Source organism: Lissotriton vulgaris, chromosome 2_1 (assembly GCF_964263255.1).
Source record: "Lissotriton vulgaris chromosome 2_1, aLisVul1.2, whole genome shotgun sequence".
Classification (NCBI taxonomy): Eukaryota; Metazoa; Chordata; class Amphibia; order Caudata; family Salamandridae; genus Lissotriton; species Lissotriton vulgaris.
Genome location: NC_141687.1, coordinates 1047309749 through 1047326567, shown reverse-complemented (window position 1 = coordinate 1047326567; position 16819 = coordinate 1047309749).

Here is a 16819-nt window from a genome sequence, read left to right as displayed (position 1 = left end):
GATCGGAGGGGAAAAATCTCAACGGTCCCACTGGGGTTGCGGTACAAGTGTGGGGCGCTGCGACTGCTGCCACGGGATGGACAGACAGGCTGACCAGAGCCACTCCGCTTTATGCGGCGGAAAGACTGGGCTGTCTTTGGACAACGAAGGGATTTGACAAATGGGATCTTATTGGCATTAGTAGGGTAGAGGACCTCTGGGTCAAGGATAGGATCAAATCCTTCAAGGAACTTCAACAAGAGTATAAACTGGGCGATAGAGAGCACTTCCGGTATCTGCAGGTTCGTCATGCACTTGAATCCGTCTTCCCCATCGGTACTGCTATCCTAGAGTCCTCTCCCTTGGAAGACAGGGTGCTTGACGGATATGTCCCTGATAGTACCATCTCCCTCATTTATAAAAAGCTCATCAATGACCACTCGGATCTTCTTGTACAGCTTCATGGAGCCTGGACTGGTGACGGGCTGGAGCTGGATGACGAAGATTGGCAGGCTGCGATATCATCCCCTAAGGAAGTCGCGATTCCGGCGCGTCTCCGGCTGGTGCAATTGAAGATTTTACACCGCGTGTACGTCACGGGTCCACACCTGATGCGCATGGGTTACTCTATGGATGGGTTGTGTAGGCGCCGCAGTGGTATGCTTGCTACTTTTCTTCATATTCTGTGGGAATGTCCGGACGTGGTGGTGTATTGGAGACAAGTGCATGAGGTTATGGAAGAGGTTACGGGTGTTTCGTTATTGCCTGAAGCCAGAAGGTGCCTGTTGAACGTGTGGGAGCCGAACGATTATAGCGTAGCGCAGACTCAATGGGCCACCCTCTGCAACATGATTGCAAAAAGAGACATAGCCCAGCTGTGGGGGTCTCAAAGGGCACCTCTCTTTTCAACCTGGGAGGAAAACATGGATTGGTGCATGTTCAGAGAAAAAACTGTATACATCGCCGGTGGAAGACCTAAGAAATGGGGGAGGATATGGGGTCAATGGAACTCTTATCGTGGAGAGATTTGCACCCCCCCCTTTTGTAGAACCCAATGATATTCCTCTGTCCCCATGACCGGGCATCCTATACGTCTATATCATATTGTACTTTACTTGCCTGTTCGCTCCTGACCCCTTCCTTCCCTCTTCGTGTTTCCATATCCTTTTTTACATCTGCCTTTAACTGGGTCACTCCCCCTGCTATCTGAGACAGCCACATACATTATAAATGTCACCTCGGAATTTTGTTGTTATGTTTGTTTTTAGAAAATATAAAATGTGAAACCTTTCATTTATCCTCCTATCATCACAAGAACGCCGCATGGGCATACTGTATCGCTGCCGAACCCCCGGGTTGTCGGCTGATGAGCTGTGTACTATTTTTGATTTCGATATCCACTGCTACTGGCCGGCCCCTGTGGTTGTAGGTCTGTATTTGTATTACTTTGTCGAAATAAAGGTTTTAAAAAAAAAAAAGAAACAACAAAGTGGAAAGTAAACTATACGGCAAAGAAGCAGCAGGAAATACTACTCTCCACACGTCAGGTGCCTACCCCATACATCTTATTGAGAGTATACCCTACTGTGAAATATTGCAACTACATAGAATATGTAGTAATAAACAAGACCTAAAAATGGCCCAAGCTGAGAGTGCAAAGAGATTCAAGGAGAGAGAGTATAGCCAGCAAACCATATCTAGAGCTATAGTTAAATCAATAGTTCCGACTAGAGATTCCTTACTGAATGGGAAACATAATACTGAACAAAGAATTAGCAAAGGGGAGCCTGATTCTGCATTCAGAATGATAACAAGAGTTAGCAACCAACACAATCAGATACGAAGAATCATTAAAAAAAACTGGTTGTTGGTACTAAGTGACAATGTGCTAGGACCCCTGCTACCGCAGACGGTGTCCATCACATACAGCAAATCACCCTCTATGAGGGATGCCTTAGTCATCGCCAGTCCAGAGATATTAGAGAACAAATATGTGTTTTATCGGCTTTTAAGAGTGATCATTTATTTATTTATTACATTTTTATATAGATAGTTATTTATATAGGAAATAATGTGTATAGTATAATTCAGTGATCTTACGCCAATAAGGGTTATAATTAACTTTCTGTTAAGAAGTATTATGGTGGCCACAATGCTACAATATAGGAAGGCATAAGTAGCACACGACAAGTCAATCATTATAGAACATGTCTGTGTATGTATTTTAAATATTTTATAAAACATCATCATGAAAAAACATTTTTACGTAATTTTAGATGGTTTTATACATATTTATTATCATATTTATACGTATTTAATATTGTGATGCTTATATGTGGATTTTGAACACATTCTTAATGTATTTATACAAGTATTTATTATGCCTTATATTGCAATTTTAGGGCTCTGAATACCTAATACATACATCCAGGAAATATTTATGGATCAGTTGGTACTATACTTGAATAACTCACACGTGGATAAAGCCTAAATAAGTCATGACACTGCATTTTCCCATCCAGTAATGGGTCAATATAGTATGAATAAGAAACCACCTTTGCTCAGAGTTTATTTAAAAAGAATGAATATATGATACTGTTAGAAATGCTTTTTGTTTTAAACAAATCATATGACGTTATACTGATTTTAGCGCACTTATACACTTTATTTTTTATTTATGTACAATGGCACTTTCAGATGTAAATAGACATAGGCTGATAAGCACACACAGGGGAAGGTAGTACATCCACCCCACAGCTCACAGTGTATTATACAGGAATGCAGCTGTTTCCGAAAAAGACATGTTTATGGTGTGGATGTAGAACCCTTGTTAAAGAATGAGATACTTTTCCTTTTAGGTCTAACATTTGTAAAAAATGCCCTTTCTTTCATTCAAAAAGGTTTTAGGTATTGTACCTTAATGAATTGTTACAAAACAATGAATTTACATTAATTATAACTGTTTTACAACCTGTAATGAGAGACTGATATCAATGCCTTAAATTCTATGTCTATGATGCTGAAATACGTAATGCACAAGTTTTTTCACGCACCTGTCACTTTAAGTATGTCCAGAAGGAGGTAATCTGTGTCATGTGATCAAGGCTCTGTTGGGAGCAGAAACGTTATGGCGGCACAGTAAATAAACAGATAAACTACTGGAATCTCGGGTCCGTGTCCGTGTCCTCGGAAAAGTGAATGCGATGACATTTAATTATATTTTACCTACTGTCGGTCACCAGTAAGAAGGTATAGTTAGGACCTATTTTCCATAGAAAATCTGCAAGATTCTATTTGGAACACCTTTGGCGTGGTCTAAAACATTGCAGTTGAAGTGGGGGCGAGAGAAAAGGGGGTCCCAAAACGTGTTTTCCCCATCCAATTTTCCATAGGAACCGTTCATCGCGTTTACAGCCTTAATTTGCTGAACGAAATTATGCCAAATTTGGCAAAGAGGTAGTCCTCTGTTCAGACTCGTGCCTTTGGCTTAAATGGTGTAAATCTGTTCAGTAGTTTCTAGGAAAATTACTATCAAAAGTACATATATATCTATGGCCTTGGTGGATCCGCTCATCTTGCATGCACTCTAAGTGCCCCGTCCCGATCCCGCGCTAATTGACTGTCAAGTGGTTGTCAACATTCGAAACCAGGAAGTGTTGGCAGCCATTTTGTGCCTCGGTAGAAGCGAGGATCTAGAAATTAGTGGGACAAGTGTTCAAAACGTATAAAGGGCAGGTGAGTAATATTTTGACCCTCTAGAGCTGCTTAGGGTGTCCCACAAGGACCACTAGGGCCCAAATGAATTTGTTTTTTGTTGTTGTTGAACAAACTGAGAAATGTGCACTGGGTGCATGGATCCGCCGTAATAAAAATAAAAATAAAAACGAAGCACGGGCTCCTGTGCTTGTTTAAAAAATAGCTACCTGGGAGGGCCAAATCCTGGAGTCTAAAATATTATAGTTGAAGGGGGTTCTGAGGGGCCCTGTGGCCCGGGGACCCCCATTCCTCGGTGCAACAAAATAAATGGGTGAGAGAGCTCAAAGGTCCGTCTAAGCCCTGGAGATTACCACCCTCTGGGGCTTTTTATATTTTGGGAGGGGGGGCGCATTGTCTGCATTCTGGAGCAGACGAAAGCCTTGGGGAAAACCACCCCCCAGGATCGGCCCCTGCTGTGTCTCAGTGTGTCTACCCCGGGACACTACTGTTTGCTATGGCCGGGTGGGAGTTGAGGTTCCCGCTGTGTCACAGGAAACTTGAGGGCATATGTACAAGTGCCATTTCTCCACAATTTTTTTATAAAAAGCCAAAAATGCGATGAAAATTATATTGCACTATTTACTAGGCGACGCTAAGATGCATTAATGCATGTTAGCAGCCGGTTTGCTAAGGGCTCGCCTCGTATCTCCAATGAGATGCAATGTAGGCATTCTCAGTGGCAAGGTAGGTGTTCCTATGACAATATAAAAATGAAGATGGAGGTATGACAACAGCGTTGTATTTACAAGAAGGCCCTGAATTTGAGGACCGAAAGCAAAATTCTCGCTAATTGTTGTTTATGTCGGATTCAAACATCTGTTCTGAAGTAGACTTAAACATGTTTAATATGCGAGGTGGATTGATGTGTTAAGTCCACAGTCATATATATTAAAAAGCTTTTCACTTGCGAACATGAATTATCGCTGTATTTCTCGCAATGTTGGGGGCATATTTCCAAGGACATCGTTAAAATTATCGTCACTTTAGCATTAGAAAAGTGCTGTTAAAGCGGCTATAATGGGCTTAATAATCGACTTTTGAGAATTTGTGAGAATTCCAATAGAAGCCCAGGTTTACACCACAACATTTTAATGCTGTCCTTGTAAATATGTCCATTACAGACTCCTAAATTTACAATAAAAAAAATATCACCTACTATTAATTTTTATTCTTCCTCGGGATCCCATCTCATAGGATACAACTTTGGGTACTGTAGGTGGAGGCCCAATGTCCCTTCGGTCCCAGTTAGCTCCCTGCGTCCTTTGAAAGTCGCCATTACTTTTGCACACGGGGACCTGCTAATATGCAGCTCCCCGTGGGGAAAAGCATTCTGCTTTGCATTTTAAAAGCGAGAGTAGGCTTTCGAGTTCTCTCTTTCAAAATGCAAACCAAGTTTGCTATGGGAGGGCTAGAGCCTCGGCTCTCACCCTGCCATAGCAAACAGCAGTGTTGAAAAAATCTTCCGGTAAGATAACAAAGGATTTTGAAGTCTATTAACGCAGTTTTAGTTGTAGTTTGTTAAAGCGGGGATCATTTTAACACCGTCTTTGTAAATATGCCCCTTAGTTTTGTAATGTCGACATTCCCGTCTCCCATTGAAATAGACACGAAGTATTTAGTGAAGTGCATTGTGAATCGTGAAGCAACACTGTCTAATTGTGATCGATAAAGAATTCAAAGAGTTGTGTACTTCTTTTGCTCGTAATGTACATAGGGGCAGATTTACATGTCCCTTACGCCACTATTGTATCACTTTAAACATGGGAAAAGTGACACAAAAGTGGTGCAAGGGGCTTGTAAATCAGCTCCACAGTGTTCTGTTGTCTCAGTTCGATTTCCCCTCTGTCATGTGGAGGATCCTGGGTAAATGTAACGGTTTCTGTACAGCCAGTACCTTTAAACCCTACCCCCAAACTGCTTACTGCCTGTTACCATAGTAACAGTTCATGGAACACTTAAGTGAGCACACAGATCACAAGTTCAGCACACAATGTTGCTAATCCAAACAGTAACTGTGCTGGAGTTTTTTAAATTTTCCATAGGAACCGTTAATCACAGTTACAGACTCTGATAAAGAGCTGGTAAAGAGGTAGTCTCAGTATGATCCTTCTAGCTAGAAACACACTTTCTACTTAAATTGTTAAATCTTCTCTAAGCATATGATTATCACACTAAATAATAGTGAAATGTTGTCAGAAAAAGAAGACGTATACACCTTTTTTAATTAACTTTAATACAACAAAAATAAATAACTAGAAACTTAACTTTAACATAACAATATAATAAACAAAATGTGAGATGGACTCCAATGATAGGAGGGTAGGTAACCTGCAAAACAAAAATGAAAATAAGGGTTTAAAATTAGATCGCTGTGACTGAATGAGGTCAAAGATCACAAATTAACATAACACTTGGCAATATTTGGTTCTTTGCATTTCTGCAGTGTGCCTGATACATCCCACCCCTCTCATAGGCTCGCGTTGAAGAGCTGTCTGTAGGGAAGAGCCTAGTGCGTCAGATCTACAGTATGGTCCAGCAGGTCTTTAAAATGATTCAGAGATGAGACAGAATTAGGTGAAACATCACGTCATTATGCAGGGCAATATTGTTTCTTTACAACACATTTAATTGGAGGCATTGTGTATCTAGGCCGCTCTGCTTACCTATTGTAAACACTGTGTCGAACAGAGTTCACAACTTGAAGTCTGCTTTGTTTGTACACTCCTGACTGTATTAAATTCAGCCTTGATTTATTTATCTGCAAAGTGGATAGCAGCATCCATAACTTAGAAAGAGAAACAATGTGAGAGAAAGGGAGAGAGAGAAAGAGAGAAAAAACGACATTGAAAGTGTGAGAGAGAAAGTAATTGATGGAGAAGGAGAGATAGTGTTAATACTGGAGAAAATCTTCGTAGCTCACCTTTTTGCCTCCGTTGTGTGTCCAAGAATGTGCCTGTTCATAGTGCACCCTCAAGTTTAGTGATCTGAAAGATAGTATAAAGTTAGTAATAGCAGACTACATACAACTGCACAAGTATATTTTGGATTTATGACTTTGGACACTCAGGGTACTGTATTACATCAACTTCTATTGCAAGGTGGTATCTGTGCTCTCTTTTTCTACCAGAGTACTATACCAATGCACTCCCACTGCATAGCGGTGAGTTCTCATGACTGCATATCCAGACTGTTGCACCCCATTGACTCCAAGTGTCTATAGGTGAGTGCTTTTTCTTGCGCACCCAGACTGTTGCAACCTATCCATCCCCCTTGCCCGGAGGTAATTGTACATCCGTACACAGTCAAGTTGCTGCACACTATCCACTCTCTCCGCCCACAGGTGACTTCTCGTTGCTTCAGAAACAAGCTTCCTTTCTCACCTTGTGCCATTGGCTTGAGTCAAAGAGGGTGCACCATGTGTCGAAATGTTGTTATGATGGCCATGCATCATTTCAGAATCCTCAAATATTGAGCTTTGGAGGTGTTGGGGGGACGCCAATTTGTGAAACACAACCTGTAAGATAAAAAGGAAGATACAATTGTGAGCCATTTCTTTATCAAAGGAATGAGGAAGTGAGAAAGTGACTGAAAAAAATATTCGCAGCTCACCTTTCTGTCACCGGTGTGTCTTCCACCACGTGCCGGGACATAGTGCATCTTGAAGCTCTATATCTAAAAGATAGTAAAAAAAAGATGTTATGATTGGTAATTGTCACTATCTTAATGTGGAGTAGAATACCATCGCCTTTTCACACACCTTCCCTCCCGCATTTAAAATACAAGTATTTGTACAGTTCCAACTTGTTTAATGGACTTCGATTTAGGAAGAATTAGTAGAGTAGTAGTGTTTTCCATCCGGTTGTGAAAGCAAGTGCTGGTCACTGATACACGTGGTTTCAATCATCATGAGCGACGGACATTTGACTGACTTAAAAAACATTCCTGCTATTGAAAAAAAAATACATATGCCATAAGATAAGGTATACAGGACTGCGTACTACTAAATCACTGCGTCACCTTTTTGTATCCAGTCTGCTACACCCCATCTACTCCCTCCGCTGCGCACCTAGGCCTCAATGCTCACCTTTTTGCAGACAGAGTACGTTCTACATCATGCAGTCCCGCTCTGCCACCATGAAGTCCCAGATATCACTATGGCAAAGGACATACTTGTGCACCTATCTTAATCGCAGGTTCGTCACCCGCTCAGTCCTTGCTGTACCACAAACTCAGTGACGAAAGAGGCCACACATGTGGTAGGGGGCCCCCATGTGAGAAGTTGGCCTGATATACGATGTTTCCAATTCTGGAACCACCTAGTATCAGTCCAAACAATCCCTTATGGTGTCTGGTTGTAAGTCAACCTTATTAGACAAGCTATCCAAGTGGTAGCATGGACTAAGCAGCCTTAAAGGCTAAACTCAAGAGGTCGTGTTAAGCGAGCTGCTTTACCAATCACAATCCTGTATTATCAAATGAAAGGACACCACACAAGCATATATTATAAAAATATATGTGTTTATTACTAAAATACTCCCCAGTACTCTTTATGAGCAAAGGGGCACAAGCATTAAATCAAAAGCACAGTATAACATGTGAAAGTTGCACAATTATGGATGAGGGTGGGTGGCCATTCAAACCATATATTAAGAAAGTGGTATAAGAGATCCCAATCGAACAGTGGTTAGGCCTAGGGCCTAGGGAATCGCTGGGAGCAGTCTGGACAAGCAATGCTGAAGTCGGGAAAAGCCCGCGGGATTCGGGTGCAGTGCTTAAAGCACACTCATGCACCAATGCAAAGTCAATGGTGCGTAAAAGTTACACAAATAGAGTTTAAGGATACTTCTGCTGAACCTAGAAGGACAAAACTTTAGACACAGACCCTAGAGGTGTGTACCAGTGTGGGAACACCGGCGTTGCTGAGTTGCCTCACCCACAGGAAGCGGGTGCATAGGGTCGAAGTGGCGTCGGGTTTCGTCACGCAGGTTGTTGGTGCTTGAAGCTGAAGATGCTGCAGGCGATGTGAAGGAGAAGTGTCCGGTGTGATCCAAGGGTGGATCAGAGTAGCAAAGTACCTGAAAGCAGAGGGGACAGAGTCTGGGTCACTCAGCAGTGACCAGGGTGGAACCAGGACGGAACCAGGCAATGTCGGGCGCAATTAGGTGGTTGTTGAGGAGCTTCTTTCTGCTGCCACGTGGGCTCTGGGGCATCTGCGATGTCCAGGAGCGGGTCACGAGCTGTCCCACGCAGGCTCTCACCGTCGGCGCCGTCGGCTTCAAGATGGGAGCATACAACACTTGGCAAGAGCAATCCACGTGGGATTGGAAGATTGCTTCTCACTCGGACCAGGAGGGTCAGAGCGGGTGCTCCTTTTCAGAGGAGCGGGTGCAAGTCTGGAGCAACCAGAATCACAAGTCGTATTTCGGTTTTCGTTGGCACAGGGGCCACAAGCCAGCTGGCAAGTGACCAGGCCAATGCATTGAGCCAAGGAAAGCAGAAGGACCCCACGCAGCACTCGTTGAGTGTGGAGGGGTGAGCTTCGGTTCAAAAGTGGCTCAGGGCTGGGGCTTCTCAAACCCCGGTGTACAGCTTCGAAGGTCACTCGTGGGCTGCACGCTCAGCATCTCGTGGTCTTTTCAAGATGGTGTGCCCCACACTTCCAGTCGCTTCTGCAGGGACTGTGGATCAGGCTGTAAGAAGGCAGGCAAGCTTGATCTCGTGGATCTCTGTCGCTCGAGTTCTGGCCGGAACTGCAACAAACAGACGTCAAGGTGCTGGATGGTGCCTGTTTTCACAGGGTGGTCACTCCTTGACCACAAGGGAGATTCTTCAGTCTTCGACGTTGAGTAGGACTTCAAAGGGTCCAGAGTTTCATTTCAAATGTTTCATCAGGATAATATGAGTGCGTTGGCACTGCTCCCATTCTTATACCAATCTTGGGGGCTGGATTACCTGCTAGGTCCCCTCCTATGGGTGGGACCCAGGAAGGGGGTGGATACACCCCTTTCCATTTGTCCAGGCCATGCTGGGACTGGGGCTGGTCTGCCCCAGAACCGGTTTGGCCGGATTATGCAAGGGGAAGCCTTGTGCTCCCCAGGCAGTGTCTGGTTTCTTTCAAACCTCCCTGCTACAATCCACTATCTCCTGTCTGGGGTGGTGTGACACCTGCCTTGGACAGGAAACCCTTTGTCCAGGCCTCCTTGGCTGAGTTTCGGACAGCTGCAGGAGGTCAGACCCGTGTCTGTGGCAGAAGCATCCATTTTGTGGTGCTGAGGCTCCTTTTAAAATCAACCGCGTTTTAGCAAAGTAACATGTCGTCTCCCTCTAGAGGGGTGGAATGCTACCCCCGTCGCCAGGACTGACGAGGGGGTAGTATTCCAAATCGTATGACACCTTACACGACATGTTTTGATAAAGCCAAACCAAAGTTAACATATAACCGCGAGGATTATAATGCACTTAATAGTATATGGTATGGCATTATCCCGGAACAGCTTAGGGAATTGGTCCCGACAGCTGCAGACAGGCTCAGCTCATGCTAGATATGCTGCAGCCCCTGGTAGGCCTTGGATGCACCTATGCCCTGGGCACATATAGTGCTCTGTACAGGGGCTGATAAGGTGACCCAAGCCAATCTAGTTAGTCAGGTCAAGTCAAGTCAAGAGATTTATATAGCGCACTACATACCCAGAGGGTCTCAAGGCGCTTAGGAAGGGGAGGAGGATTATTTGTCAAATATCCACGTTTTAAGTTGCTTTCTGAATGCTAGGTGGTTCTGGGTAAGGCGAAGGTAAGTAGGGAGTGAGTTCCATGTTTTAGCAGCTAGGTATGAGAAGGATCTGCCTCCCATGGTGGTCTTGTTGATGCGAGGTACAGTGGCGAGGGCTTGGCTGGAAGAACGTAGGTGGCGGGAGGGGGTGTAGAAGGACAGTCGTGAGTTGAGGCATTCTGGTCCGATGTCGTAGAGTGATTTGTGTGCGTAGGTTAGCAGTCGGAAAGTGATTCTCTTATTGACGGGTAGCCAGTGGAGGTCTTTCAGGTGACCAGAGATGTGTTCGTTGCGCGGGATGTCTAATATGATCCTGACTGAGGCGTTTTGGATTCGTTGGAGTTTCTTCTGGAGTTTAGCGGTAGTACCTGCGTAGAGGGTGTTTCCGTAGTCCAGTCGGCTCGTTACCAGAGCATGGGTGACTGTTTTCCTGGTTTCGGTGGGGATCCAGCGAAATGTTTTTTTGAGCATGCGAAGAATGTTGAAGCAGGATGAGGATACGGCGCTGACTTGTCTGTTCATTGAGAGTGAAGAATCCAGGATGACGCCTAGGTTCCGTGCATGGTCTGTCGGGATGGGTGCTTTTCCAAGGGCTTCCGGCCACCAAGAGTCGTCCCATGCAGAGGGGGATGTACCTAATATGAGGACTTCTGTTTTATCTGAGTTCAGTTTCAGACGACTGTGTTTCATCCATTCGGCAACTTCTTTCATTCCTTCATGTAGGTTAGTTTTGGCGGTGCTGGGGTCATTGGTGAGAGAAAGGATTAGTTGAGTGTCATCCGCGTAAGAGATGATGTTGAGGTTGTGTTGGCGGGCGATGGTCGCGAGGGGGCTCATGTATACGTTGAAGAGGGTGGGGCTGAGTGATGATCCTTGTGGTACGCCACAGATGACTTCAGTGGCCTCTGACTTGAATGGTGGAAGGCGGACTCTCTGGGTTCTTCCGGTGAGGAACGAGGTGATCCATTCAAGTGCTTTTCCTTTTATTCCGATGTTACTGAGGCGTTGTAAAAGGGTGCTGTGGCAGACTGTGTCGAAGGCTGCAGAGAGGTCGAGGAGGATGAGGGCGACTGTGTCTCCATTGTCCAGTAGAGTTCGAATGTCGTCTGTTGCTGCGATGAGGGCGGTCTCCGTGCTGTGTTTTGCTCGGAAGCCCGATTGTGAGGAGTCGAGGGATTTGTTGGCTTCGAGGAAAGCGGCGAGCTGGTTGTTGACAGCTTTCTCGATTACTTTGACCGGGAATGGAAGGAGCGAGATGGGGCGGTAATTTTTGAGTTCAGTGGGGTCCGCTGTGGGTTTTTTCAGAAGGGCGGTGAGTTCAGCGTGTTTCCAGCTCTCCGGGAAGGTTGCGGAGTTGAAGGAGCAGTTGATGACGTCTCGGAGGTGCGGTGCTATGACGGAGTCTGCTTTGTTGAAGATGTGGTGAGGACATGGGTCTGTGGGGGATCCTGAGTGGATGGAGTTCATCAGGCGGATGGTGTCCTCAGTGGAGATAGGGTTCCAGTCGTTAAGGGTGTTCACGGGGGAGAATGTTCAGCATATATTTGGGCGGGTTGGTCTCCGGGTTGGTTGTCGAAGCTGTTGTGGATGTCAGCAATCTTGTTGTGGAAGAATGAGGCTAGGGAGTCGCAGAGGGCCTGAGAGGGGGTGATGTCGTTGGAGTTGGCCGAGGGATTGGAGAATTCCCTGACAATGTTGAAAAGTTCCTTGCTGTTGTGGGCGTTGTTGTCAAGTCGATCCTTGAATGCCGTTTTCTTGGCCTTTCGGATTAGTTGGTGGTGTGTGCGGGTGGCGTTTTTGAAGGCGTCCTTGGTGCTAGTGGTTGGGTCTTTTTTCCAGGCCTTTTCAAGGTAGCGGCAGAGTTTCTTGGACTTCTTAAGATCGTCGTTGAACCATGAGGCCTTCTTGTTGCCAGGTTTGCTATGACGTTTTTTCAATGGTGCTAAAGTGTCGGCGGTGTTGGATAACCATAGGGTGAAGTTAGCGGCGGCTTGGTCTGGGTTAGAAGAGTGGGCTGGGGTGTTTAGAAGGAGCGATGAGGAGATCTGGTCGATGGTGATTTTGTTCCAGTTTCTTTGCAGAGTTGGTTGGAGGTGGTTGATGGGTTTTGGCTTGTTGTAGGTGAAGTGAACGCAGCTGTGGTCAGTCCAGAGGAGATCCGTAGTGTGGCTGAAGGAGACATGATTGCTGGAGGTGAAGATGGGGTCGAGTGTGTGACCTGCGATGTGGGTGGGGGAAGTGACCAGTTGTTTAAGTCCGAGGTTGGCGAGGTTGTCCAAGAGGGTGGTGGTGTTGCGGTCTTTGATCTTTTCAAGGTGAAAGTTGAGGTCTCCCAGAAGGATGTAGTCTTTGGAGGGGAGCGCGTGTGGAGTGATGAAGTCCGTGATGTTTTCACTGAATTTTGCGCGGGGTCCAGGTGGTCTGTAGAGGAGGGTGCCTCTGAGTGTGGTCTTGGGGTCGATGTGGATCTGGAAGTGAAGGTGTTCGGAGTTGGCGAGGTTGGCGTCAGAGCTGGTTGAGATGCGGATTGATTTCTTATGGACGATAGCGATACCTCCTCCTGTGTGGCCGGTCCGGTCCTTGCGAGTGATCTTATAGTCTTCAGGAATGGCAATGGTGATGTCAGGTGCGGAGGATGCGTTCATCCAAGTTTCCGTTAGGAAGGCGACGTCTTGCGAGATGGTGTCTAGTAGATTCCATAGGTCGATGGCGTGTCTGTGGACCGAGCGGGTGTTGAGAAGGATGCATTGTAGGTGGTTGGGGTCGGGAGACTGTGGTGTGGTCGTAGCGGAGATGTTGTCGGTGCCGCTGAATTTGCAGGAGTAGCAGGAGAAAGGTCCATGGGTGTATCCGGGAGCGGCTTGGACGCAGTTGGGGGCGCGACCGGGGTTAAGGGCTAGGAGGGTGGCGGCATCGTAGGTAATGCGGGAGGGCTGGGCAGGGCGAGGGGCAGGGGGTCTGGCGCTGGGCGCGGTCCAGGCGCGGACGGGCGTAGACGGGCTTACCTTTGGCGCACCTTCGGCGCGGATTGGGCGCGGTCGCTGCGCGTGAATGCTGCGCGCGGGGACTCCTGTCATATATGGATAGAGGAGGGGGAGGGGCGAGGGCGTCTCAGCAGGGAGGCGAGGCGGGCACACGAGGACCACAACAACAATGAAAATGGAGGCGGAGGGGGGAGCACAGCGTGGCGCTACAGGCAGACGCGCGACCAAGGAGACAACAGCAATAAATATAAATTAAAATGCAAGTCAAGCAAAGCGGCAGGCAGCAGGCAATGATATTTGGCAGAATCAGAGGCAAAGTAGCGCTACGATACCAGTAGCAGCAGGGGACGCTGGGAGCGACCACTCGGCTCGAAGAGGAGAGTGAGTCACGGCGCTCTAAGGTAGGGAAGCGCGATTTCAGGGCAGTGGGAGGGCGTCTCAGCTGGGAGGCGGGGCGGGCACACGAGGACCACAACAACAATGAAAATGGAGGCGGAGGGGGGAGCACAGCGTGGCGCTACAGGCAGACGCGCGACCAAGGAGACAACAGCAATAAATATAAATTAAAATGCAAGTCAAGCAAAGCAGCAGGCAGCAGGCAATGATATTTGGCAGAATCAGAGGCAAAGTAGCGCTACAATACCAGTAGCAGCAGGGGACGCTGGGAGCGACCACTCGGCTCGAAGAGGAGAGTGAGTCACGGCGCTCTAAGGTAGGGAAGCGCGATTTCAGGGCAGTGGGAGGGCGTCTCAGCTGGGAGGCGGGGCGGGCACACGAGGACCACAACAACAATGAAAATGGAGGCGGAGGGGGGAGCACAGCGTGGCGCTACAGGCAGACGCGCGACCAAGGAGACAACAGCAATAAATATAAATTAAAATGCAAGTCAAGCAAAGCGGCAGGCAGCAGGCAATGATATTTGGCAGAATCAGAGGCAAAGTAGCGCTACGATACCAGTAGCAGCAGGGGACGCTGGGAGCGACCACTCGGCTCGAAGAGGAGAGTGAGTCACGGCGCTCTAAGGTAGGGAAGCGCGATTTCAGGGCAGTGGGAGGGCGTCTCAGCTGGGAGGCGGGGCGGGCACACGAGGACCACAACAACAATGAAAATGGAGGCGGAGGGGGGAGCACAGCGTGGCGCTACAGGCAGACGCGCGACCAAGGAGACAACAGCAATAAATATAAATTAAAATGCAAGTCAAGCAAAGCAGCAGGCAGCAGGCAATGATATTTGGCAGAATCAGAGGCAAAGTAGCGCTACAATACCAGTAGCAGCAGGGGACGCTGGGAGCGACCACTCGGCTCGAAGAGGAGAGTGAGTCACGGCGCTCTAAGGTAGGGAAGCGCGATTTCAGGGCAGTGGGAGGGCGTCTCAGCTGGGAGGCGGGGCGGGCACACGAGGACCACAACAACAATGAAAATGGAGGCGGAGGGGGGAGCACAGCGTGGCGCTACAGGCAGACGCGCGACCAAGGAGACAACAGCAATAAATATAAATTAAAATGCAAGTCAAGCAAAGCGGCAGGCAGCAGGCAATGATATTTGGCAGAATCAGAGGCAAAGTAGCGCTACGATACCAGTAGCAGCAGGGGACGCTGGGAGCGACCACTCGGCTCGAAGAGGAGAGTGAGTCACGGCGCTCTAAGGTAGGGAAGCGCGATTTCAGGGCAGTGGGAGGGCGTCTCAGCTGGGAGGCGGGGCGGGCACACGAGGACCACAACAACAATGAAAATGGAGGCGGAGGGAGGAGCACAGCGTGGCGCTACAGGCAGACGCGCGACCAAGGAGACAACAGCAATAAATATAAATTAAAATGGAAGTCAAGCAAAGCGGCAGGCAGCAGGCAATGATATTTGGCAGAATCAGAGGCAAAGTAGCGCTACGATACCAGTAGCAGCAGGGGACGCTGGGAGCGACCACTCGGCTCGAAGAGGAGAGTGAGTCATGCACCTAGGGTACATGGAATCCATTTTACAGAGAGAGCAGATAGCCTGGGGCCTTGATTAGCAGGGGACCAGGCCAACTAAGTCGAAAACCAGCTAAACACACATCAAAAAATCTGGGGTAACCATAGTCAGGTAGCCACCTTCCTACACCCCTCCCCCCCCCAAAACGAAAGGAGATAAGGCTATCCTTGGCCAGGTAAGCCTATATTGCCTGAGCGGCCATATAAGGAAGTACCTGCACTAGCATGGGTACCCCCTGTCTCATGGTCCACTAAGCAGTCCCTCACCCTTGGGGTATTAGAGGGTCTCCACCATAGGGAATCACTACCTTGGGTGTGTTTATGCAAGGAAAAAGGCTGGTTTGGATATGGAGTATTGAAGTGAGGCTCCACTAATTTTAGGGCTCAGCTTCCTCCAATTATCTTCCACCATGTGTGCCTTTCTTTCTTCAACTCTTCAACTGAGTTGCACTGTGCTCTCAGGGTCAGCCTCTGGCTACCTAAAGCTGGAGGCTGGGTCCCTTGTTTTGGTTTACTGGAGGGACAGTTCAGGTTTGGGCCCTTTGGGTCCCAGATTTGGCTGTGCCCAACAGAATCCATCAGTGGGAGGTCCCTAACTACTTTTAAGGGGGCTCCATCAGGAGTTTTTAAAGTTTTCACCTTACTAGGGCTACTAGTTTTGGTGCCCCTAATCTGTTGATGGGGGTGCTTTATTTGACAGGGGGCCCTCTGGGTCTCACTGTCCTTCTTGTTCTCTGCAGCCCTGGGCTGACTAAGGCAAGGTAGAGAGGGGCAGGTTGCCTGCTCCAGACTGGGTCCCACCTGAGAAGGGTCCACTGCCATTAGAGGATCCGTCAGGCCAGGCCTAACAACCTCTGGGGCAGTTCCTTCATCAGGGGTAAGATCAGTTCCCTGAGGAGGCTGATCCTGTCCTAATGTCTGGTGAGGGGAAGATTTATCTTCCTCCTCCATGCTCTCAGTTTGGGTGGAGTGATCCATCATTTCAGGCTTCACAACACACATATCAGTTTGAGTTTGTGCTGTGGCCATCACAGCCCCACCAACATTTTCAGGAGGAGACTCAGTGTGGGTTTCTGCTGTTATCATAACAGCTTTGCTATTCTGTTTAGGAAGAGCTTCTGCTAAAGATGGGGCTGAGTCTTGCACAGCCCTACCAACCTTTCCAGGAAGGACATCTTGGGTTGGGGCTGTAGCCAGTACAGCCCCATTAACCTTTCCATTGGCATTTACCATTCTAGAATGGATTTCCTGTTCAACCTCAGCCCAGGCTGAGATTTATAAATCATTGCCAAGTAGGCAGTCTACAGGCAAGTTTGGTGACACTGCCACTCTCTTTGGGCCAGTGACACCGCCCCAGCTGAGACTT